This window comes from Arachis ipaensis, chromosome B06, assembly GCF_000816755.2.
Source record: "Arachis ipaensis cultivar K30076 chromosome B06, Araip1.1, whole genome shotgun sequence".
Lineage (NCBI taxonomy): Eukaryota > Viridiplantae > Streptophyta > Magnoliopsida > Fabales > Fabaceae > Arachis > Arachis ipaensis.
The window spans coordinates 33261284-33287669 of record NC_029790.2 but is presented as its reverse complement, the minus strand read 5'-3'; the positions used below and the strand labels follow the sequence as shown (position 1 = coordinate 33287669).

General features: G+C 38.8%; 1 long non-coding RNA gene across 2 annotated transcripts in view; it reads right to left on the bottom strand.

The window, feature by feature from the left end:
* Positions 2435-26386, bottom strand: part of LOC110263955 — a 30145-nt gene continuing 6193 nt past the window's right edge. The window contains exons 1-4 of one of the 2 annotated variants that reach the window (XR_002349683.1): positions 5478-5508; positions 5323-5405; positions 5095-5210; positions 2435-2598 (exon numbers count right to left, since the gene is read on the bottom strand). This is a non-coding gene — a long non-coding RNA (uncharacterized LOC110263955). Of the gene's footprint in view, positions 2599-5094; positions 5211-5322; positions 5406-5477; positions 5509-26386 lie in introns of those variants that run through there. The other variant, XR_002349682.1, reaches the window with a different exon arrangement.

Genomic DNA, 26386 nt, shown 5'->3' with positions numbered 1-26386 from the left:
CAAATTAGTTCTTAAAATTTTAGAATCAAATATTTTATTTTTGTAAAAAAAATATTTAATATTTATCTCTATTAGACAATATAATCTCTTTTAATTTGATTCATTAGTCCTAATGATAACTGTCAATATAAAACATTAATTCGCACACTAAATTATTAAATGTTTACGTATATGAATTAAAAAGATCAATCTCTAGAGTGAAACAAAAAACAGTCTCTAAAAAATTAAAGAAAAAATTCAAAACAGTATTTGAACAATTTTAAAAATTCTAAAAAGTCATTTGATAAACAAAATATCCAAAGTGTGAAAGAGGTACCTATAATTAGGGAGCTGACTAGGAGACATAAATATCCTCTGCTACATGCTTGAAAGTTCTAGCATTTAATTGAGCACTAATCCGTCTATTTGCGTTGTCAATTTTTAATACAGTAAATTAGTGAACAATAATCACAAACCGTCACATTGCTAATTTGACTCCAACTCTAAATTAGTGAACAATCTTCACAAATACCGACACAGTAAACAATTGTCACAACCACTACTTTTGACAAGTTTTAATAGTCTAAATATGTGAATAATGTTGTAAAATAACTAAATAAATAAATAAAGAAGAAGTAACAAATATAAAGTATGGAAATATAATTAGATAGTTTTAGTAGTAGTGTTTATTAGAATTATTATATTAATAGATATATTTAATATATTGTAGTAAAGAATATAAGAGAGAGAGTGAAGAATATTTAATATTCTTATTGTTATGTACTGAGATTTGACCTCTATTTATACATGCAAGGAGGCTACCTTTTTTCACTATTATTAAATGCAAGAACTTTGGTAACATAGAACTTTAGTATGGAAAAGGTGAGTCGCCTATGGTCATCCATTTTATTCTTATCGTAACACTCCCCCTTGGATGACCATTTAGGATTATGCCTCATTAAAACCTTACTAAAGAAAAATCCAGTGGAAAAAAAATTTAGTGAAGAAAAAAGAGTACAATATCCTTTATGATAGGGACTGCCTCATTAAAAACCTTGTCAAGGAAAACCCATTGGGAAAAAAACCTGACCAAGGAAAAAGAGTACAGTCTCCCCCTCTTGACGACATCATTTAATGTCTCGAAATCGACGCATCCCAATCTCATGTACCAATCTTTCAAAGGAAGATTTTGGGAGTGACTTTGTGAATAAATCTGCCAGATTGTCACTTGAGCGGATCTGTTGGATATCAATTGTCCATTGATTTTGAAGATCATGAGTGAAGAAGAATTTGGGAGAAATATGCTTTGTTCTATCATCTTTGATGTATCCGCCTTTAAGTTGAGCAATGCATGTTGTATTATCTTCAAACAAGACAGTTGGAGCTATCTTATGATTAATCAGTCCACATGATGACAGAATATATTGGATCAAACTCCTGAGCCAAAAACACTCGCGACTAGCTTCATGTATCGCGAGTATTTCAGCATGATTAGAGGAGGTTGTTGCTATCGTCTGTTTTGTGGACCTCCATGATATAGTTGTACCACCATATGTGTATAGATATCATGTTTGAGATCTCCCTTTATGTGGATCAGACAAGTATTCAGCATCTACATAACCAACTAATTGTGACTTGGATCCATAGGGATAAAACAATCTCAAAGCAACCGTTCCATGAAGATATCGAAAGATTTGTTTGACTCTACTCCAATGTCTTATGGTTGGAGAGGAACTATATCTTGCTAGTAAATTCATAGCAAATGATATATCGGGTCGTGTATTATTAGCAAGATACATTAGCGCTCCAATGGCACTAAGATATGGTACTTCAGGACCAAGGATATCTTCATTTTCTTCTTTAGGACAGAACTGATCCTTTTCCACATCCAAAAATCTTACAATCATTGGGGTACTCAAGGGATGTGATTTATCCATATAAAAATTTTTCAAGATCTTCTCTGTATATGTTGTTTGATGAATAAAGATCCCATTTTTTATATGTTCGATCTGCAGACCGAGACAAAATTTAGTCCTTCCAAGATCTTTCATCTCAAACTCTTCTTTTAGAGTTTTTATAATTGTTGGAATCTCTTCAGGAGTTCCAATGATATTTAAATCATCAACGTACACAGCAATTAAAATGAATCCAGATGCAGTTTTCTTTATCAAAACACAAGGACATATATCATCATTCTTGAATCTATTTTTTGCCAGATACTCAGTAAGACAATTATACCATATTTGTAACACCCTAACTACCAAAGCTCACGCTTTCGGCTGCGCAACTCTGATAGCTCGGACATTACGACGACACTTATACTATTTAATACTAAAATATGAGCCTGTTTAAAACTTTAAACCGTAATACCGCTCCCAAAAATACCTTCGTTCGATAACGTACATCCATAAATACCATACAACTTACAACAACTCATAAAGAGTACGTCCATATATATATATATATATATATATATATTACAAGCATTAGACAATACAATTCCTACCCCTCTTACAGAATATCTCAAGATAAAGGTGAGGGTACAAATAATAACCTAAAGCAATACAGAGCATCTCAATAACAACTAAATAAACTCTTCGTGACTTCTGCGCCCATATCCTGAAAGGGGAAAAATGTAGGGGGTTGAGAACATCATCCTCGAAAGGGTTCTCAGTAGAGGGTTTTTGGGAATTACTGTAATAGGATACGTGAAGATAAACCGTACCAGTTATTAATAACCGTCTTATGCCTCTTTTCAAAAACAACGGTTTTCAATAAAAGTGAAGTCGAAAATCTTTTCTAAAAGAGGAACCATTCAATTCTCAAAAACATCAAAAGCCTTTCAAAAATGTTTATCTATACTGAACCAAAATAGCCTTTCATACATTTCCAAACCATAACCACAAAACCAAAATCAACCATCGGTCCATCTCAATTCAACCACGGCCCTAGGCCCAAACAATCCAACCAACAACCAATCACCACAATCCAACAGAGTCCCAGATGCAAACACAGATAGGAAGTTCAAGTACAAACAAACAGTTATTGCAAGTAGGACAATTAGCAATTAATCACATAGGCAAACCAAGTATAATATGCACACCCAAACAATGTCACATAGATGCATATGATGCATGCCTGTCCCTAGTGGCTGATGATATCATCTGTCGGTTATAGAGCCAACCCGACAAGTCCTGGTAGCTAACCATTGGACTGTCCCTCTGTCGTGCATCCCCAGCTCGAGTTATACTCATCATAAACTTGATCATAATCATGATCCATATCCATCACCTTCACTGGTGAATATTTACGGGGGCGAGCTCATCCGGGACTTTCACAGTGCCCGACCACACTTACGACATAGGGTCCAAAGAGCTTCGAGTCTCAACCTGGAGCACGTGGTGGCTAGCCACTGCTTTCTCCCAGGGAAACTCTTATCTCCGATAGTGGAAGTGCAACATTCACATTTATCAATGATTCAGCATATACATGCATTCAATCTCATCCATGGATCAACATCCATCTCAGCCATCCGGCTCACGGTTCAGTCCAGAACCAGCCAATATTCATATCATACATAGCCATTCCGGCTCACGGTTCAATCCAGAACCAACCAATATTTATAATCATACACAGCCATTCCGGCTCACAACAAAACAGCACTTCCACATTCAACATCATCAATTCATAAAATTGGCATTTAAGCCATAAATCACTTTTTCCCAAATCATTTCACTTTGAAATCAGGTTTCAACTCTTTTCAGCCTTGGCTTTAAAGATCTCATTTCTCAAATCATCTCAGGCTCATAAGCCAAATTTACTCAAAGTGAGTTCCCTTTTTAAAACAAAGCCTCTCTTGGCATTCTCTTTCCAAAACTTCCAAAACCATGGCAAGTTAAGGATTTATTTCAAAGCATTCAAAATCATCCATTCAACAATGGGATTTTATAACAAAAGTTCCTTGGCAGAGTCCCAAGTCTCTAGGGGAGGACAGCATAACTCATTTCGCCAAATTCATTTAAAATCATTAAAACCTTGGCTTTCCGATTTGAGTAATAAAATAGGGTCTAAGCCAAACCGAGTAACGTAATCCTTTACTTCTTTCAAAGCCGTTTCCTTTACTTAGGCAAAACCAGCTTTAACCCCCATGATAAATTCTAAAGCATTTCAACTGTTCAAAATTGTTTTAGTCTTGCAAAAATTCAGAATTCAAAGAGTAATTAAAACCTTTCTCAAAACATTTCAAAATGAAACTTGTCACTAGACATTCAGGTTCTTTCAAAGTCATTGAAACTTCTTTAATTGAAACCCCCAAGTCAAATTCAAAGGCATAAACCCTTTTCACATTCAAATAGCTTTAAAGCACAAGTTTCATCTAAATAACTTTCTCCTGAAAGAGATACAATGCCTTTCTTAAGAAGCAAGACTAAATCACAATTTCCTCTTTACCGATTCATTTCGAAAACATGAATCATCCTTTTCTCGATAATTCAAATAAAATAGTAGAAGTCTTTAACTCATCATTTTCCAGACAACATTTCAATAAAGACTCGGATTTTATAGAAATTTCGGCAGCACCTCCCCTAAAACTTGGACTTTGCCACCCGGTTCGGGTCCCAACTAAACCATTCCAAAATCCTTTTCAACAGCCCAAAATCCAAAATTAGTTCAAGGCAAGCCAAATCCAACAGTCATCTCAATTCCATATTTCAAGGAAACCGTTTCAAAATCAAATCATTATCAGCCGAATAAACTCATTTCTAAAGCTTTAAAGAAACGGTTCAGTAATAATCATTCATCAAAAACCAGATCATTTAAAGCAAGCCAGGCTAAATTCAAGAGTGGATTCTATTTTTTTCACATTCTCAATAAAATTAACTCAATTCAGTTCTCAACGGATTAAACTCGATCTCAAAGCTTTAAAAGAACCAACTTGAAAAGCATTTCGTTTCACAAAACCACACAACAATTCAACCAACAGACGTTCATAACTAACCAAGGCAAATCAAGCCATACATAAGGCCGATACAATCACCAAATACACATTCACTCACATCAGTATCCATATGTAATAATTCCAATACATAAAATATAGTTTTTGGAAAGCGCCCCTACCTCAAAACGCAAAGTTCCATAATCCAAATGCCTCATAAGTTCTTTTTGCCTCAACTCAAAATCAAAGGCAGCTTCAAAGCACAGCCCCACACATTTTCGCAGCAGCATAAACGGCTCTAAATTACAACAAGCAACCTCAGTTACCAAACTCTAAGAACATTAATACCGTAAAGCCTTTAATACACGTACGGGACACTAACGTAGGGTTTTCGAAACATAATTTCTTACCGGAATAACTACACGAAGCAGCTGCGATTTCGAACCGGCCCCAGCAATAGGTCCGGCGGCGGCCAGAAGCTCCGGTGGGTCATCTATAAAAAGCCGCGCAGCATCAAAACCTTTTCAAAATCCAAAATGGCAGAAACCTCAATTAAAACCCTTACCGAAAGAGTTCTCCGGCAATGGCAGCGAGGTTCTCCGGCGACAGCAGCAAGGTTCCCCAGCGACAGAAACGGGCCAAAGCTCCAGTGATGCTAACCGAGGCTTGCCGGCGGCAGAAACGGCGGCAATAGCTCCGCGCAGTGGGTCGCGTTCCGGCACGCGCCACTGGTCCGCATCTCCCACCCTCAACATCGTGCGACCTCTCTCTCTCCTCTGGGCTCCCTCCCCTGCGACGGGAAATGCAGCGATGGTGCACGAATTGTGAATCACACTTTTCACAACGCGTACCACTAACCAGCAAGTGCACTGGGTCGTCCAAGTAATACCTCACGTGAGTAAGGGTCGAATCCCACAGAGATTGTTGGTTTGAAGCAATCTATGGTTATCTTGTAAATCTTAGTCAGGAAGTCAATTATGTTTATCAGAGGTGGTTGTCAGGCACACGTTCATGGTTTGAGGAAGGTGATGAATGTCACTGATCATCACCTTCATCACAGTTAAGCGAGAATGAACATCTTAGATAGGAACAAGCGTGTTTGAATGGAAAACAGAAATACTTGCATTAATTCATCGAGACACAGCAGAGCTCCTCATCCCCAACAATGGGGTTTAGAGACTCATGCCGTCAGAGAATACAACTCATAGTAAAGTCCAGAAAAATACCTGAAATTACAGAAAAACACACAACTCATAGTAAAGTCCAGAAATATTAATTTTTCCTAAAAACTAATAGAAATAGACTAAAAACTAACTAAAACATACTCAAAACTATATGAAATTATCCCCAAAAAGCGTATAAAATATCCGCTCATCACAACACCAAACTTAAATTGTTGCTTGTCCTTAAGCAACTAGACAAATAAAATAGAAGACTAATAGGTTGAGAAGCAATAATATCTCAGAGTTTTTGATTGAAGCTCAGATCCTAATTAGATGAGCGGGACTAGTAGCTTTTTGCTTCTGAACAGTTTTGGCATCTCACTTTATCCATTGAAGCTCAGAGTGATTGGCACAGCTTCCTGTATCTTGGTGACAGACGTCTCAAGATATTCCCAATATTCTGCTTGAGGAATCTCTGGGAGGAATTCCTGTGCTCTCTTCTTGATAAGATCCTCCTGTGCTTGTTGTCTCTCCATTGATGCTTTGGTGATTGACTTTTCAATTAGGATATATTCAGTTATTCCCATCTTGACTCCAGCATCCTTGCAGAGCAGAGCAATCACGCTTGGATAAGCCAACCTGGCCTCTTTTGAAATTTTGTTAGCAATCTTATAGAGCTCAGTTGAAATTAGCTGATGAACCTCCACTTCCTTTCCCATCATGATGCAATGAATCATCACTGCTCTTTTAACTGTGACTTCAGAACGGTTGCTAGTGGGCAACAGAGAACGCCCAATGAAGTCCAGCCATCCTCTGGCAACTGGTTTGAGATCCTCCCTCTTGAGTTGATTTGGGACGCCCTTTGCGTTGGTGGTCCACCTGGCTCCAGGGATACATATGTCCTCTAGAATCTTATCCAGGCCAATGTCTGCTCTCATCATCCTCCTGTTGAAGGAGTCTGGATCATCCTTTAGCTGAGGTAGCTTTAATATCTCTCTGATCTTGTCAGGGGTGGTATGAACAATCTTTCCCCTTACCATGGTCCGAAATTCGTAGCAAGCAGTTCCAGATAGTCTTTGCTTGTCAGTCTGCCACATATTAGCATAGAACTCCTGGATCATGTTCCTTCCTATTTTCATTTCAGGATTAGCTAGGACTTCCCAGTTCCTGATTCGAATTTGCTCCTGGATCTCCGGATATTCGTCTTCTTTCAGATCAAATCTAACTTCTGGGATCACTGATCTCAGACCCATTACTTTAAGATAATGGTCTGAATGTTCTTTAGATAANCATGTTCATGTAAAAATCATGCATTGAAGCATAAAATTTGAAATTAAAATAGAAATACGTGTGGGACAAATGGATTTGGCTCCTCCCTGTCTTCCTGGCATTTGAACGCCCAAACACTGCTTGTTTTGGGCGTTCAGCGCCCAAATGCTGATCTCCTGGGCGTTCAGCGCCCAGTTGCTGCCATTACTGGCGTTCAATGCCCAGTGGGTGGCCATTTCTGGCGTTGAACGCCCAGATTGCTACCATTACTGGCGTTCAGCGCCCAGTGGATGCCCATTTTGGGCGTTGAACGCCCAGAATGCACTTTTACTGGCGTTTTCTTGCCAGTGAGCTCTTTTTCTACGTTTTAGTGCCAGAATTATTTTTCCCTGGGCTCTTACTGTCCTCAGGTGAATCTTTGGTGGGTCGCTCATTTCTTGAATTTTTGATGCCTTGAGGTGGGGTATTTAATGTTTTCCCACTTCTTAATTGAACTGCTTGGCATTCTTCTGCTATTTGCCTTGATAGCTGCTGCTTTGTTTACTTAAACTGTTCGTCCATATGTATATTAGCTATCCTTGTCTCCTGTAGCCTGTCCTTGAATTCAGCTAGCTGTTTTGTTAGAAAATCCAATTGCTGATTGAATTCAGCAGCTTGTTTTACAGTACTGAATTCAGCAGTTACTGTTTTAACCTCTTCATTCATGGAAGGGTTGTTGCTTAGATACAGATGCTGATTCCTGGCAACTGTATCAATGAGCTCTTGAGCCTCTTCAATTGTCTTTCTCATATGGATAGATCCACCAGCTGAGTAATCTAAAGACATCTGAGCTCCTTCTGCAAGCCCATAGTAGAAGATGTCTAACTGAACCTGCTCTGAAAACATTTCAGAGGGGCATTTTCGTAGCATCTCTCTGTATCTCTCCCAGGCATCATAAAGAGATTCGTTATCTCCTTGTTTAAAGCCTTGGATGTCCAGCCTTAGCTGTGTCATCCTTCTTGGAGGAAAATACTGATTCAGGAATTTTTCTATCAGCTGTTTCCATGTTCTTATGCTGGCCTTAGGTTGGTTATTTAACCACCTCTTAGCTTGATCTTTTACAGCAAATGGAAACAGTAATAGTCTGTAGACATCCTGATCTATTTCCTTATCATGTACTGTGTCAGCAATTTGTAGAAATTGTGCCAGAAACTCTGTAGGTTCTTCCTGTGGAAGACCAGAATACTGGCAACGTTGCTGCTCCATGATAATGAGCTGAGGATTCAACTCAAAGCTACTAACTCCAATGGAGGGTATGCATATGCTACTCCCATATGAAGCAGTAGAGGGGTTAGAATATGACCCCAGAGTCCTCCTGGACTGTTCATTTCCACTTATGTCCATGATGGATATATGGATATAACTTGGACTGATTTACCTTTTTATTTATTTTATTTTATAAGAAGTAAATACTTAAATAAAATAAAATAACTAAAAAGAATTTGAATTTTGAAATTAAAATTTTTTTTTGATAAAAAAAATAAAAATTAATTAGTTAATAAAAAAGAAATTTTTGAAAAAGAGGGAAGATATTTTCGAAAATTAGAGAGAGAGAGTTAGTTAGGTAGTTTTGAAAAAGTTGAGAAACAAACAAAAAGTTAGTTGGTTAGTTGAAACAAATTTTGAAAAGATAAGAAGTTAGAAAGTTAGAAGAGATATTTTGAAAAGATGTTTTTGAATTTAGTGAGGAGAGAGAAAAACAATAAGGTAGTACAAGATTTAAAATTTTTAGATCTAATGCTCCTTGTTTTTGAAAAGTTTGGAGGGAAAACACCAAGGAACACCAAACTTAAAAATTTTAAGATCAAGACACAAGGAAAACTCAAGAACACTTTGAAGACTCACAAGAACACAAGAACATGAAGAAAGAACACCAAACTTAAAATTTTTAGAAAATCAAACCAAAATTTTCGAAAACCAAAGGGAAATCAACAAGAAAACACCAAACTTAAAGTTTGGCACAGGATTTAATAGAAAAATTATTTTTGAAAAAGGTTTTAAAAAATATGATAGCTAATTATCATGAACATAAACACCACGTTCTAATTAACTGAGCTATAAATTTAAAGTGTTTTAACAAGGGATAAATAATAAAAGACTCTAAACCTAAAAAGAAAGATTTTTTTTTTCTTTATCTAAGCAACAAAATAATTCGTCAGTTATTCAAACACAAACAATCCCCGGCAACGGCGCCAAAAACTTGGTGCACGAATTGTGAATCACACTTTTCACAACGCGTACCACTAACCAGCAAGTGCACTGGGTCGTCCAAGTAATACCTCACGTGAGTAAGGGTCGAATCTAAAAGTTGTTTAAATACTAAACTAGTAGCCTAGGTTTACAAGAATTGGATAAACTATGATGGATGATGCAGAGATCCACTTCTGGGGCCCACTTGGTGTGTGCTGGGGCCCACTTGGTGTGTGCTGGGGCTGAGACTTAAGCAATTCACGTGCAGAGGCCATTTGTGGAGTTGAACGCCAGTTTTTATGCCAGTTTGGGAGTTCAACTCCAGCTTTTGATCCTTTTCTGGCGCTGGACGCCAGAATTGGGCAGAGGACTGGCGTTGAACGCCAGTTTACGTCGTCTATTCTTGTGCAAAGTATAGACTATTATATATTTCTGGAAAGCCCTGGATGTCTACTTTCCAACGCGATTGGAAGTACCCCATTTCGAGTTCTGTAGCTCCAGAAAATCCACTTTGAGTGCAGGGAGGTCAGAATCCAACAGCATCAGCAGTCCTTTTTTAGCCTGAATCAGATTTTTGCTCAGCTCCTTCAATTTCAGCCAGAAAAATACCTGAAATTACAGAAAAGCACACAACTCATAGTAAAGTCCAGAAATATGAATTTTTCCTAAAAACTAATAGAAATAGACTAAAAACTAACTAAAACATACTCAAAACTATATGAAATTATCCCCAAAAAGCGTATAAAATATCCGCTCATCAAGCGACAACACAGCTCCTCACGCGCGGTGGTTCGGCGCGATGACGCCGCGACAGAGTCTCCCTCTTCCTCTGTCTGGTTCAGCGACATCAGCAGTGGGACGGACTTGACGGAAAGCAGAACGGTGAGGCTGATCGCAGAGGGCGCGACGCCAACGGGCATCACGGCGAAGGGCGACCGCAGCAACCCAAGCCCCGCGAAGACGGTAGCGGACGCGTTTTTCTGGGCAACGGCAGTAGCGCGGGGTCCCCACTCTACTTCCTCCTTCCATTGGTGGCGAAACCCTCACTCTCGAATCTCCCCTTTTTCCTGATTCTGTTTCCTTCTTCCACGGAACAAGAAAAGGAACTATGGGTGCTACTATGGGTTTCAGGTTTGGTGAACTTGCTGAAGGTGAAAGGGAAGACATGGTAGGATGTTCGGCTACTGGGATGAAGGCCTTGGGGTTTCATTCTTGAAAAAATTAGGGTTAGGAACATTTCTGTAATTTCAAATGAAATTAGAAAAAATATAGTAATTGAAACCCAATTAAATCCAACACCAACTATATATAAAAAAATACTATTTGTTCATCAATTTCACATTCTATTTTCAATAAAATGTTCAAATCAAATAATTAAAAATAATATAATTAAACCCCTTTATTTTCCAAAGTAGCAGTATTAATATTCAAAATATTAATTATTTAGTCCAAAATCATATAAAAATCCTTATTATTTCATAACTACCAACTTTATAATTTGAAAATAGAAAATAATCCAATAATTGTAAAATTGGATAAAAATCTCAATTTATTTCAAATTCAATAAATCAAAACTTGCTTTAATTTTCTTTAATAGAGAAATTTCTGAAATTAAAGCTACAGAAACACTGAATTTGAAATTAGCTAATGATAGCCCTTTTTCAAAGGTTTTGGGTTTTACATTCTACCCACCTTATAAAAATTTTTGCCCTAAAAAATTGATACAGAACGAAAGAAATTTCATAACAGTTCACACTTGAACACATTTAAGGAAGAAGCAAAAACATCTCATCATATAAACATATATACGATTTTGAAATACTTTGATTGTCATATGCATAAGGATGCAAAGGTAGAAGTATGGTTGCAAAGCAAACATTTCAAGACAGGCTCAATGCAAAAAGGTGACATGGTTCAACATGTGGTAGAAGAGCAAAGCATCGAAGGCTATAAAACAGGATGGGGTTAAAACGACATGCTTAACATCCGCACACTATTCTCATATCAACCTTCAAGGCTTCAATTTCCCAACTCCATAAAGCACTTTACAACCCCCATATCCGATCATAAGCCTAACGATCACAAACCTGTTCGCAAGGAACAAAACACCCACAACTCTTAATGTTATACACCTACCACTTCAACTTCCGTATACACATATCACGTCTTAAAGAACTAACGCATCACGTTACTACGTCTACAAGTCGCACGTGATATCAAAACAATTCTCGAGTCTACTCAGAAGGATACAAGATCTAGAACGGAGAAACAATTATCAAAGGTAATACTCATAGATTTGAGGAAATGTATCCAATTCCAGATAAACAAGGATGTCCAAGCAAAGAAGTTTGCTAGAAATAAATCGATTGACAACTCCAAAGATAACCCTTGGATCCAAGAAATTCAATAGGACCAAAAAGAAGAGAACCAGCGCCTTAGTTCGAAACAAATTCAAGTTGAGTCGAAGAAGTAGGAGGTTTACAGAAAAGAATATCAAACCCAAGACAAAGCTCACAGAACTTAAGAGCATGATTAAAAATACTTCCAAATACATTGTTCATAAAAGAATCGAAAACTTGCGGAAAAATCACTTCGCAATTTAGAAGAAAAGCTCAATAGCAAACATTCCTCAAAAGGGCAACAAAAGCAATAACGTGGCTTTGCTCTAATTCAACTTCATGTTGAAGTAGATTATGCAGAGTTTTAAAAACAAAATGCACCCAGATTTGGCTAAGAGCAAAAATATTTTCATCAAATATTTTAGAAAGTTAGTTGGGTGCACAATCTTAACCAAAAGTAGTCACAAAAAAAAACTTGGAAGAGAAATCAAATGCTTGTTTAAAAATTCCCAAAGTTCATATCCAAACAAGCGTGTATAAAAATTATAGCAAAGACGAAAGAGAAAATTAAACTCTTTTTAGAAAGGAAATTCCGAGGTAAAAATTTGCTTACAATCTGGTAAGGAAATAAGTGGTGCGTTACAAACAAACCGGTTTCCGCTAAACAAGGAAGCTTTTCAAAACTTCATTTAAAATAGTGCATGCCAACTTTAAATTAACTTCGTCAAAATTGAACAATGGTTTCAATTATAACCAAGCAACTGAAAAATAATTTCGATTTGGAACTTCTTCAAAGAGAGTTCAATCTGCTTTATAAAATTCAAAATAAGACTCCAAAAGTATACTTGAAATCACCATCTCACAACGATATTCAAGAAGATTAGGATGTACTTGAAAAGGAGTCAAGCCATACAAGAAAAGATCTTAAATCAAAGTAGTTTAAACAAGATCCACTAGTCGTGAGACATCCAACAAGCCTCCAATTGATCCAAAAGAAAGTCATAGGAAAAGACGACTCAATCATTAGTAATTTCTCAAGGATAAATATTTGACTAAAAACTCTGGTAGAGACAATGAGAGGATAAATGATGCACTATTTTGAAACGAATCAAACTGACTCACATACGGATGAGATTCACAAGAGAGGACAAACCAAGATCAATGGTAATTTCACAAGATGTAAAAGATTAGTTAAAAACAGAATCGCGTATGACATTCATAGAGGTGAAAAGCTTAAGAAGGAACGAGTCCGTTCATAAGAAGAAAGCTATTATTCCAACATTTTCAAAAGAACAACAATGGCATAAACCATGTAGTATGCTAAATCAGACTCAAATCAAAATGAATTAAGTAAAGTTTATCAAACGAAACTCAACCGGGATAAAAGCGAGAAATCCCCTTTCTTTCCAAAATTTTGAAAAATACCCCAAATACATAATCGAATAAAAATGTTCGTTGGAACTATAGTAATATTACTAGAAGGTCAATTTACATTTAAAGTAAGTACAGTTCCATAAACCAGTAAAAGTACAAGCAAGGTATTAGAAATAAATAGTTGTTAAACTGTATAAGAAATCTTCAAAACTTCATATATAGATAAGTATATATCTAATCAACAGCAACTTTTATAAAAATCTCAAAATTGGCTGTAATCACTGTCAAATAAGAGAAAAACTGAATCAACAATTTCTCAAAGAATGGACTCAGAACTCGGAGTTAAAAAGCACAGCGCATTAAGACAAGTTCAAAGCTATATCAAAGAACACCTGAATCAAGAAGAACTCAAACAAAGGAAGATAGACGCAACAAGGATTCCAAACAAGCATATGCAATTAAGATCAAAACAACAATGCATATGAATGGAGGGATAGAGTTGAAAAATCAAACTACTTTTCAAAAGGATTAGCAAACAAGAACTTCAAATTAGGATATGAAAGAACAGGTCGACTTGAACAGAAATCAAGACACACAACTGAATAGCCTTGAGAAATAGTTTCCAACGTTCCCAAAACCCGCGATTCGCTTTACTTGAAACTCGTATATCGCCTATGATAACCCATCAGTGCTCTCATGTACATAATTCACTAGTATTAAGCTGGCCAAACTTAATACCAATAATTATGCAATGCAAGACTAACAGCGTCAATCAATAGATCGTCATGTGCATAAAGCTCTAATTCTCGTCATTCGACAAGACCTAATACATGACACACACTCAGAGTATGCAACTGAAGCATAGTCGGTCCATTCCTCAGGCTCTACAGGAAGGACTGCTCTGATACCATAATGTAACACCCTAACTACCAAAGCTCACGCTTCCGGCTGCGCAACTCTGATAGCTCGGACATTACGACGACACTTATACTATTTAATACTAAAATATGAGCCTGTTTAAAACTTTAAACCGTAATACGGATCCCAAAAATACCTTCGTTCGATAACGTACATCCATAAATACCATACAACTTACAACAACTCATAAAGAGTACGTCCATATATATATATAATATTACAAGCATTAGACAATACAATTCCTACCCCTCTTACAGAATATCTCAAGATAAAGATGAGGGTACAAATAATAACCTAAAGCAATACAGAGCATCTCAATAACAACTAAATAAACTCTTCGTGACTTCTGCGCCCATATCCTGAAAGGGAAAAAATGTAGGGGGGTGAGAACATCATCCTCGAAAGGGTTCTCAGTAGAGGGTTTTTGGGAATTACTGTAATAGGATACGTGAAGATAAACCGTACCAGTGATTAATAACCGTCTTATGCCTCTTTTCAAAAATAACGGTTTTCAATAAAAATGAAGTCGAAAATCTTTTCTGAAAGAGGAACCATTCAATTCTCAAAAACATCAAAAGCCTTTCAAAAAGATTTATCTATACTGAACCAAAATAGCCTTTCATACATTTCCAAACCATAACCACAAAACCGAAATCAACCATCGGTCCATCTCAATTCAACCATGGCCCTAGGCCCAAACAATCCAACCAACAACCAATCACCACAATCCAACAGAGTCCCAGATGCAAACACAGATAGGAAGTTCAAGTACAAACAAACAGTTATTGCAAGTAGGACAATTAGCAATTAATCACAGAGGCAAAACAAGTATAATATGCACACCCAAACAATGTCACATAGATGCATATGATGCATGCCTGTCCCTAATGGCTGATGATATCATCTGTCGGTTATAGAGCCAACCCGACAAGTCCTGGTAGCTAACCATTGGACTGTCCCTCTGTCGCGCATCCCCAACTCGAGTTATACTCATCATAAACTTGATCGTAATCATGATCCATATCCATCACCTTCACTGGTGAATATTTACGGGGGCGAGCTCATCTGGGACTTTCACAGTGCCCGGCCACACTTACGACATAGGGTCAAAAGAGCTTCGAGTCTCAACCTGGAGCACGTGGTGGCTAGCCACTGCTTTCTCCCAGGAAAACTCTTATCTCCGATAGTGGAAGTGCAACATTCACATTTATCAATGATTCAGCATATACATGCATTCAATCTCATCCATGGATCAACATCCATCTCAGCCATCCGGCTCACAGTTCAGTCCAGAACCAGCCAATATTCATATCATACATAGCCATTCTGGCTCTGATAAACCACTATTTCATGGTTTATATTGTGTTTAAATTGTGTGGTTTTATCATGATCTTTGCCCACTTATTCATTAAATAAGCATGCATTTATATTTCCTTCCTAAAGATGTTTTATGGTTGAAAACTTGCTTCCTAGAGACTTTTAATTATGTATTTTATTTTTCCCTTATTCCATTCGATGCCGTGATCTGTGTGTTAAGTGTTTCAGGCTTTATAGGACATGAATGAGTTGGAGATTGGAAGGGAAGCCTGCAAAAATGGAAGGAACACAAGAAATTGAGGAGATGACCAGCGAGAAGCGACGCGGTCGCATGGATGACGCGACCGCGCGGAAGAGAGCAATTTGAAGCGATGCGGCCACATGGATGAGACGACCGCGCGGCATGGAGTAGCACGAGTGATGTGGCCACATGGGCGACGCGTCTACGTGGCAAAGCAGAAACGCGAATGACGCGTCCGCATGAGCGACGCGATCGCGTGACGTGCGCGATCTGCATAATTTGCAGATTTGCTGGGGGCGATTTTGGGCCCTATTTTGACCCAGTTTTCGGCTCGGAACAGCAGACTAGAGCCAGAGAACATGCAGAAACCAAAAACAACATTCATTCTACACGGTTTTAGTTTTTAGATATAGTTTTACTCCTCCTCTAGGTTTTTGCTCTCTATACATTCATAGTTCTTAGGATTTTAGTTTCTTTAGCTTTTTGCATTGGGATATTGAGAAGAGTTATTACCTCATCAAGACTTCGTCATTCTAGTTCGTTTTCTTTACTTGGCTTACTCTTCCATGTTCCTTGCTTTGTTTAATTTTACCATTGGAATATTTTTAGGATTATTTAATACATGGATCACTTTTATTTTTAATTGATTATTTTCAATTTTATTTATAATGTCGTTCTTTAATTCCTTTTCATATGCTACGAATTTTACCTTTACAATGAGTGAGTAGTTCCCTAACTTGATGGGGAGTTGATTGAAAGGAACCCTTGAGTTGGAAGGTTCAAGAGAAAGATTGCAATTGGGTTATTGTTGGATTGCTCTCTAATTCCTAACACCAATCCTCCCCAGAGTGGATTGGGACTTGTGAATAGAACAGCATTCCAACTTGTTTTACCTCCCTTTACCTAGTAAAGGATAACTAAACGAAATAACTCTCAATTGTCAATTAACCTTAAGAGTGTTCCATCAAGAATAGGGCTTCCATGTAATCAACTCCCAGTCAAGGCTTTTAATTACATTATTCAATTTCATCAATTTAATTTCCTATTTACTCAACTCAACCCTTTTAAAAAACATCTGATTAATAAAATAGCACCTTTTCCTGCAACTCGTTGGGAGACGACCTGGGATTCATACTCCCAGTATTTTAAATTCAATTTTCTGTGACACCTTTCTAAATTGATAGGCGGATTTCTGGTGAGTTAAGAACTATACTTGCAACGTACATATTTCAACAATTTTTAATTCGCCAAATTCTGTCGGCACCAATTTTTGGCGCCGTTGCCGGGGAGTTGCAATAGAGTGCTAAAGTTATTAATTAGAATTTACTTATTTACATTTTATTTTATTTTGCTACTATGAGCTGCCTGTTTCTTTCGTCAAATGACGCGTTCACTTCCTGATCCGCGCTTGCAAATATTCGATTCTGAAATTGAAAGGACTATTTCACGAATAAGGCAAGCTCGGCGTCGGTTAGTCCGCTCTGAGGGCAGATCTGAAAGTGAACTTGAGGAAGAAACCAGCTCCCGTTCTACTGATTTGGTTGATTCACGTGCAGACGACATGGCATAACCTAGGAGAGTTACCATCCAGGAGGAAGGAGCCCCTAATTTTACAATGCAACCGTTTCAAGCGCGTCACCCAGCAGTGGCTACAGATTTTGAAATAAAGAACGCACTGCTCAATTTGATGCCCAAGTTTCATGGTTTACCTGCTCAAGAGCCCATCAAGCACCTGAGAGATTTCCAGGCAGCCTGTTCTACTGTCAGGCATGATGGTACAGATGAAACTTCAATATTGCTGAAAGCTTTCCCATTTTCTCTTGAGGGAAAAGCAAGAGATTGGTACTACACTCAACCCCTAGCAAATGTATCCAACTGGGATATGCTTAGAAAAGAGTTTTTGGAGAAGTTCTTTCCAGCTGAAGTTACTGATAAACTGAGGAAAGACATTTCCACGATTGTTCAAGATGACAACGAGACTCTCTTTGAATACTGGGAGCGCTTCAATAATCTTCTGGAAGCATGCCCCCACCACATGATGGACAAGATAGTGTTACTCAGCTATATCACACAGGGTATGAGGCCCCAAGATAAGACCACATTGGAAAGTGCTAGCAATGGGTCTATGAAGAAGTACAAGACCACTGATGAGGCATGGCAATTGATCAGCGACTTAGCTGAATCCACTAGGAACCACAGACAGAAGCAAGGCCGCTCAAAAGCCGTTGCAGAAGTATCCTCTAGCAGAGAGACTGCTGCGCTAACTCAGAGTATCTGTGAGATGACCAACTTGCTGAAGCAGATGCAATTGAATCAACAACAAGTTCAGCAAGCTCAACCTCCTTCACCACAGCAAAACCAACAGTTAGTCCCACAGATGGTTTGCGGAATTTGTACTGATTATAGCCATTATACTGATGAATGCACGCAACTCCAATAGGAAGACAACATGGTAGCATCCACTCATAACTTCTATGACTGTCCCAACCAAGGGTACAATCAAGGTGGAAATAATAACCATGGATGGCAGAACAATTCTAACCAGAATTGGAGGGATAACAATAACAGAGGAGGCAGAGATAATCAGGGAAATCAGAGGTGGAATAATAACAACAATAGACAGTAGAACCAACCTTACAGAGCACCTCACCTGAGGCAGTCCCAAGGACCACAGAATACCCAACAGCAGACCTATCAATTTACTCACCCTTCTTCATCTCCTAATGAAGAATTACTAAAATTTTTTGAGCGAAGTCAACAGACCATGGAAAATAACATTAATGCCAGTCTGAATGGTCTAACCGCTACCCTGTAAGCTCTTGTCTCACAGATTGGATCAATGCAAAATTCCAGTAACCAACCTTCAAGCTCTACTGGAATTCCCTCTCAACCTTTACCCAATCCAAAGGGAGGTATTAATGCCATCACCCTAAGGTCCAGAATCACACTGTAGGAGAGGAATCAGGAGGAGCCAAGCTCACCAGACCATGCCTCAGCTGAAGAGGTAGTAGAAATAGAAGATGTTGAAGAAGAAGGGGACATACAGGACATGGCTGAAGAAGAAGAAGTGCAACCACAAGAGAAAGCACCAAAAGGTGCAGACACTGCAGAAAACACTACTCCCATTCCCTTTCCACAACTTGCAAGGAAGCCCAGGAAGCAACTGGAATCCGATCCCAAAATGGTAGAAATATTCAAAAAGGTTGAGGTAACCGTTCCTCTTTTTAATGTTATTCAACAAGTACCTAAATATGCAAAGTTTCTAAAAGATTTATGTATACATAAAGACAAAATTAATGAATTAGAAACTATTCCTTTAGGTAGTTCCATATCTGCTTTAATGGGAGGATTACCTGAAAAATGTAGTGACCCAGGTCCTTGTATCGTTAGTTGTACTATTGGTGGAGTAGTAATTTATGATTGCATGTGTGATTTAGGAGCATGTGTCAGTATAATGCCTTTGTCTATATATGATATTTTGAGGCTCCCTCCCTTAAAAAGGTCGGCAGCTCGCTTTGTGTTAGCAGATAAAAGCATTATTACAGTGGCTAGAGTTGCTGAAGATGTTTTGGTGAACATTAAAGGGCTTACATTTCCCACTGATTTTTATATCTTGGAGATGCCCCATAATGACTCAGATAAGCCATCATCAATCCTACTTGGAAGACCATTCCTGAAGACATCAAAATTCAAATTGGATGCTTTTTCAGGAACATACTCTTTTGAAATAGATGGCCGAATAGTAATCTTCAATCTGAATGGAGTCATAAACAACCCTCCAGAAGATCATTCTATCTTCCAGTGTGATGTCATAGATGAAAGTGTAGCTGAAGTTCACAAGAAAGAATTAGAAGAGAGGCACACTGGACCAGGTCCAAGTGTGGGGACCCTCTTAACTGACAATGAGGGCACTTCACCATTTTCACAAGCTCCAAATAATCCAGAGCCTGCCCACGATCAGAATTTAGAGTTACCCCTCCCTCCACATCTCAAATATGCTTATCTTGAAGATGAGCAGAAGTTTCTGGTCATCATTGCAAGGGAACTTACTTCTCAATAAGAAGAGCAGTTACTTGATGTACTGAGGAAGCACAAGAAGGCAATTGGGTAGAGTTTGGCAGACATAGTAGGCATCAACCCTCAAGTATGTGAGCACAGAATATTTTTAGAAGAGGGAGCAAGACCTGTCCGTCAACCCCAAAGAAGATTGAACCCCACTATCTTGGAAGTTGTCAAAAAGGAAGTGACCAGACTATTGGAAGCAGGTATCATCTATCCCATTTTAGACAGTGAATGGGTCAGCCCAGTATAAGTGGTGCCCAAGAAGTCTGGAGTCACTACAGTGAAGAATGAGCATGGAGAGCTCATAGCAACTAGAGTTCAGAATGCTTGGAGGGTCTGCATTGATTACAGGCGTGTCAACCAAGCAGCCCGTAAGGATCACTACCCACTTCCATTTATTGATCAAATGCTGGATTGCCTATCAGGTAAATCACATTATTGTTTTTTAGATGGTTACACAGGTTATTTCCAGATTCATATAGCTCCTGAGGATTAGGAAAAGACCACTTTTACATGTCCTTTTGGGACTTATGCTTACAGGAGAATGCCCTTTGGCTTGTGCAATGCACCAGCTACTTTTCAAAGGTGTATGATGGGTCTTTTCTCTGATCTTATTGAGGATTGTATGAAAGTTTTTATGAATGATTTTAGCGTTTATGGTGATTCTTTTAGCCTTTTCTTAGATGGATTATCTAGAGTATTGGATAGATGTGTCAGTACAAACCTTGTATTAAATTTTGAAAAATGTCACTTTATGGTAAAACAAGGGATTGTACTAGGACATGTGGTATCTAATACCGGCATTTCTGTAGACCCAGCAAAGGTGAATATTATTTCTAGTTTACCTTACCCCTCTTCGGTGAGGGAAGTCCGTTCGTTCCTTGGCCATGCAGGTTTTTACAGGAGATTTATTAAGGACTTTAGTAAGGTAGCACTTCCCTTATCCAGATTACCGCAGAAGGATATCGAGTTCGAGTTCGGTGAGGATTGTAAAGAAGCGTTTGATAAGCTGAAGACCGCCCTGACTCATGATGCCAAGGCATCTTAGGCTAGTTTCACTAGCATTTTTCTGTTAGTTTTAGTTGTTTTATGCATTTTCTTGAGCTTGAAGGATTGATGAGTCTGAAATTTCAATTTATTGAGTCATGTGTCATTATTTGATTATCACTAAGTTTGCTCAATGAATGTTACAGAATTTGGATCAACAGCCTCATCAAGATTATGGATCATAAACCCAAGGCAAAAGGAAAGCATGGAGAGGCCTCAAAGCCCAAGAAACACAACAGAAGCTCAATATAGAAAGTGTATAAATAGGATAGAATTTAAGTTAGGAGGACTTTTACCTTCACTTTTAGCTAGTTTTCATATCTTTGTAATTGAATTCAGAGCTATGACTCACTAAACCCCCTTTCATTGGGTTAGGGAGCTCTATTGTAATTCAAGTTGATTCGGAGATCTCAATATCTCCTATAACCCAATGAATTCCCCAATCTGATTTCCAACTTCTCTTTACATTCTGCAACTCAATTCATGCAATCAACCCCCATTCCCTTTTAATTTCTGCAATTTAGTTTTTGCTCTTTAATTCATGCAATTTAAGATTCCGCCATTTCAATTTCTTGTCATTTACTTTTCCCGCCAATTTTACATTCCGCAATTCTCATCTCAATCTTGATTCCGCTCAACTAGAACACACTTCTAATCCGAATTGTTCACTCAACCAATCCTTGTGGGATTCGACCTCACTCTATTATGAGTTTTTACTTGACGATAACCGGTGCACTTGCCGGAAGGAATTTTGCCGATCGTGCAATTTCCTAAATCGTAGCATAACTAGTTTATGCGCATCAACTCAAGCCCCAATTGTGAGAGGACCAGACTGGAGCCAGCCATTTGAAATCATGTGCGATGCTTCCAACCATGCAGTAGGAGCAACGCTAGCTCAGCGTGAAGGTAAGGACCCTTTTGTTATTGCTTATGCGTCTAAGACTTTAGACACTGCCCAATCCAATTATACTACTACTGAGAAAGAGCTTCTTGCTATTGTTTTTGCTCTGGATAAATTCTGAGCTTATTTACTTGGTACTAGAGTAGTAGTGTATTCGAATCATGCAGCTTTAAAGTATCTATTAGCTAAAAAGGAGTCCAAACCAATGCTTATATGTTGGATACTGCTATTACAAGAATTTGATTTAGAAATAGAGGATAGGAGTGGTAACCAGAATTTAGTGGCAAACCACTTGAGTCGCCTTGAGCACATTAAGGATGATTCTACTCCTATAGATGATAATTTACCTTTTGATAACCTGCAAGCAGTATCTGAGGTATCTCCTTGGTATGCACCTGTAGCTAATTATCTAGTTAGCCGCACATTTCCTCCAAACTTTTCTAAGCATCAAAGAGACAAGCTGAAAAGCGAGTCTAAATATTATATATGGGATGACCCATATTTATGGAGATGTGGCACTGATCAGGTAATTAGACGGTGTGTGCCTCAATCAGAATTCCAGTCCATCTTAGAGGCCTGTCACTCATCTGAGAGTGGAGAACATTTTGGCCCCCAAAGAACTGCTAGAAAAATCTTAGACTGTGGATTCTGGTGGCCTACTCTTTTTAGAGACGCTGCTGAATTTTGTAAATCTTGCCTCCCATGCCAAAAATTTGGTAATATATCCAAGAGGAATGAGATGCCTCAACAATATATGCTTTTCTGTGAAATCTTTGATGTTTGGGGCATTGACTTCATGGGTCCATTTCCAAATTCTAATGGTTATTTTTATATATTGTTAGCTGTGGATTACGTTTCCAAATGGGTGGAAGCAATTTCTACCCGCACTGATGATGCTAACATTGTTGTTTCCTTTGTGAGAAACCATATTATCTGTCGCTTTGGATCCCCACGAGCAATCGTGAGCGATCAAGGCACCCATTTTTGTAACAGGAGACTAACAGGACTAATGAAGAAGCATGGGATAATTCATAAGGTTGCAACAGCATACCATCCTCAGACCAATGGGCAAGCCGAGGTGTCAAATAGAGAGATAAAGCGTATCTTGCAGAAGATAGTAAAGCCCCATAGAAGAGACTGGAGCACCAGGCTACAAGATGCACTTTGGGCATACAGAATAGCATACAAAACACCCATTGGGATGAGCCCTTTTCGCTTAGTTTATGGAAAAACTTGTCATCTCCCGGTAGAAATAGAGCACAAAGCCTTTTGGGCAGTCAAGGAGTGCAATATGGGAATTGAGAAAGCCGGGGCTGAAAGGAAGTTGCAACTACAAGAACTGGAGAGCCTTCGCCTAGAAGCTTATGAGAACTCAAGGCTACACAAGGAGAAGATGAAGGCTGTACATGACCAGAACATTAAGAGGAAAGAGTTCCAACCTGGGGACTCAGTCCTCCTTTACAAATCTCGACTGAGGCTCATGCCAGGAAAGTTGAGATCAAGATGGGAAGGTCCATACAGAGTAGAGAAGGCCGAACCGTACGGAGTTTATCACCTTATCCATCCTTCGAGCTCGGAGCTTATCAAAGTTAATGGACATCGTTTAAAGCTGTACCATGGTGAAAAGCGGAAGAAAGACAAGGAACTCGAGATCTTCCTCTTGGAAGATCCCCACATAGCCACAGACTGAGCTAGTGAAGTGTCCAACTTACAGACGTTAAAGCAAAGTGCTAGGTGGGAGACAACCCACCATGGTATGATCGTTCTTTTCTTTATTTTTAATTTTTCTTATTCAATAACTCTTCTCTTTGCTGGAGCATGGCTGGATACGTGCCAGTGGCACAAATCAACCCACGCGACCGCATCACTGACGCGTCTGCGTCGTATGCGCATAATGGCCTCCCACGCGACCGCGTGCCCCACGCGGCCGCGTGCCCCGATTTTCGACGTAGAAAGGGTGCACAGCTGAAAGTTGTGCTAGAGTGGTGCTGGACTGGCGCTGGACGCGCAGTCCCCCTCACGCAATCGCGTGCCCCACGCGGCCGCGTCGTACCTCATATATTGCCCATTCACGCGATTGCATGCCCCATGCGATCGCGTCACCTCAAATTTGGCACATATATCAATTCGAACAGAGAGTTGTGCTGGCGTGAAGCTGCACTCGCGCCAGAAGCACAAACTGGGTCACGCGACCGCGTGACCGACGCGACCGCGTCCCTCACCTTAAGCGCAAGTCACGCGATCGCGTGCTCCATGCGATCGCGTCGCTTGCGCCGCACAACTCAACCTGAATTGCCAAAATATCTTATCTTTTTCCTCTCTAATCCTAATTTTTCTTTTCCCTCCTTACTTCTTTCTTCCCCCTTCTTCCTTTTATCTCACCTTTCACTCTCACTCTCCCTCACCTCCATTAACAAGGTTTTTATTTTCTTCTTCGTCCTTTCCTTTTCTATCATTCTTCTTATTTTATTTGTTATTTTCTTTTCTTTTCTTTTTCTTTTCATTATTCATATTTTCTTTTTTCTTCTTTCCTTTTTACATGGTGTTAGAATTTTATTTGAGTCATTATTTTTCCTTACTATGCTTGTGGATTATTGTAAATTGCTTGACAATTATACATTATTTTCTTTAAAGGGTTGCTTGCATGTTCACTTTAATACTTTCTATACCTTCTTCACCATTCATGCTATATGTTTGTGAAAAAACTCATATGACACTATGCACTTCTCTATATTATTCTACTATTCAATGCTTGCTTTTCACAAATCTCCTTTACTATTATATTAATTGAATTTAATTGTCAATACAAACGTGATGGTTTGTTACAAAGTCATGCTTGGTCTATGCTACTCATGCCCATTGCCGGCATGCCAATAAACACCTTGCATTTACTTGTATCATATGCACTAACTATTTTCCATTAATGATCTTTCACATGTACTCATGAGCATGTGTTAACATCATTTACCTTTTAATGTGCATTTCTAACCATCCTTTTCCGTTCTCTTCATTGCTATATATCTCTTTAAATTTAATTTACTTTCTCTTCCCTCTTTCAGAATGGCTGGTATGCGAAATTGCTACTTTGGGATTGTAAAATTTGTTGTTCGTTCTCTCCCTGGTAATGGCGCCAACAAACTGGTGCACAATACCATAGTCCAAACATATCTTCACAACTTTGCACAACTAACCAGCAAGTGCACTGGGTCGTCCAAGTAATAAAATCTTACGTGAGTAAGGGTCGATCCCACGGAGATTGTTCGTATGAAGCAAGCTATGGTCACCTTATAAATCTCAGTCAGGCGGATATCAAATAGTTATAGAGTTTTCGAAAATAAATAATAAATAAATAGAAAATAAAGAAAGAAATACTTATGTATATCATTGGTGAGAATTTCAGATAAGCGTATAGAGATGCTTTCGTTCCTATGACTCTCTGCTTTCCCGCTGTCTTCATCCAATCAATCTTACTCCTTTCCATGGCTCGCTTTATGTAAGGGAATCACCATTGTCAGTGGCTACTTTTCATCCTCTCTGTGAAAATGGTCCGATGCGCTGTCACTGCATGGATAATCATCTGGAGGCATCACCGTTGCCAATGGCTGCTTCCCATCCTCTCTGTGAAAATGGTCCGATGCGCTGTCACTGCATGGCTAATCATCTGGACGTTCTCGATCATACTGGAATAGGATTCACCCTCTTTTTGCGTCTGTCACTACGCCCAGCACTCGCGAGTTTGATGCTCGTCACAGTTATTCAATCCCTGAATCCTACTCGGAATACCACAGACAAGGTTTAGACTTTCCAGACTCTCATGAATGCCGCCATCAATCTAGCTTATACCACGAAGATTCTGATTAAGAGATCTAAGAGATACTCATTCAATCTAAGGTGGAACGGAAGTGGTTGTCAGGCACGCGTTTGTGGGGGAATGATGATTATTGTCACGCTCATCACATTCATATTGAAGTGCGAATGAATATCTTAGAAGCAAAATAAGTTGAATTGAATAGAAAAATAGTAGTACTTTGCATTAATTCATGAGGAACAGCAGAGCTCCACACCTTAATCTATGGAGTGTAGAAACTCTACCGTTGAAAATACATAAGTGATGAAGGTTCAGGCATGGCCGGGAGGCCAGCCCCCAAAACGTGATCACAGGATCAAAAATACAATCCAGGATCTTCCCAAAGATGTCTAATACAATAGTAAAAAGTCCTATTTATACTAAACTAGTTACTAGGGTTTACAGAAGTAAGTAATTGATGCATAAATCCACTTCCGGGGCCCACTTGGTGTGTGCTTGGGCTGAGCTTAAATGTTACACGTGCAGAGGCTCTTTCTGGAGTTGAACGCCAGGTTGTAACGTGTTTCTGGCGTTCAACTCTGGTTCGTGACGTGTTTCTGGCGTTTAACTCCAGACTGCAGCATAGAACTGGCGTTCAATGCCCTTTTGCGTCATCCAAACTCGACCAAAGTATGGACTATTATATATTGTTGGAAAGCCCTGGATGTTTACTTTCCAACGCAATTAGAAGCGCGCCATTTTGAGTTCTGTAGCTCTAGAAAATCCACTTTGAGTGCAGGGAGGTCAGAATCCAACAGCATCAGCAG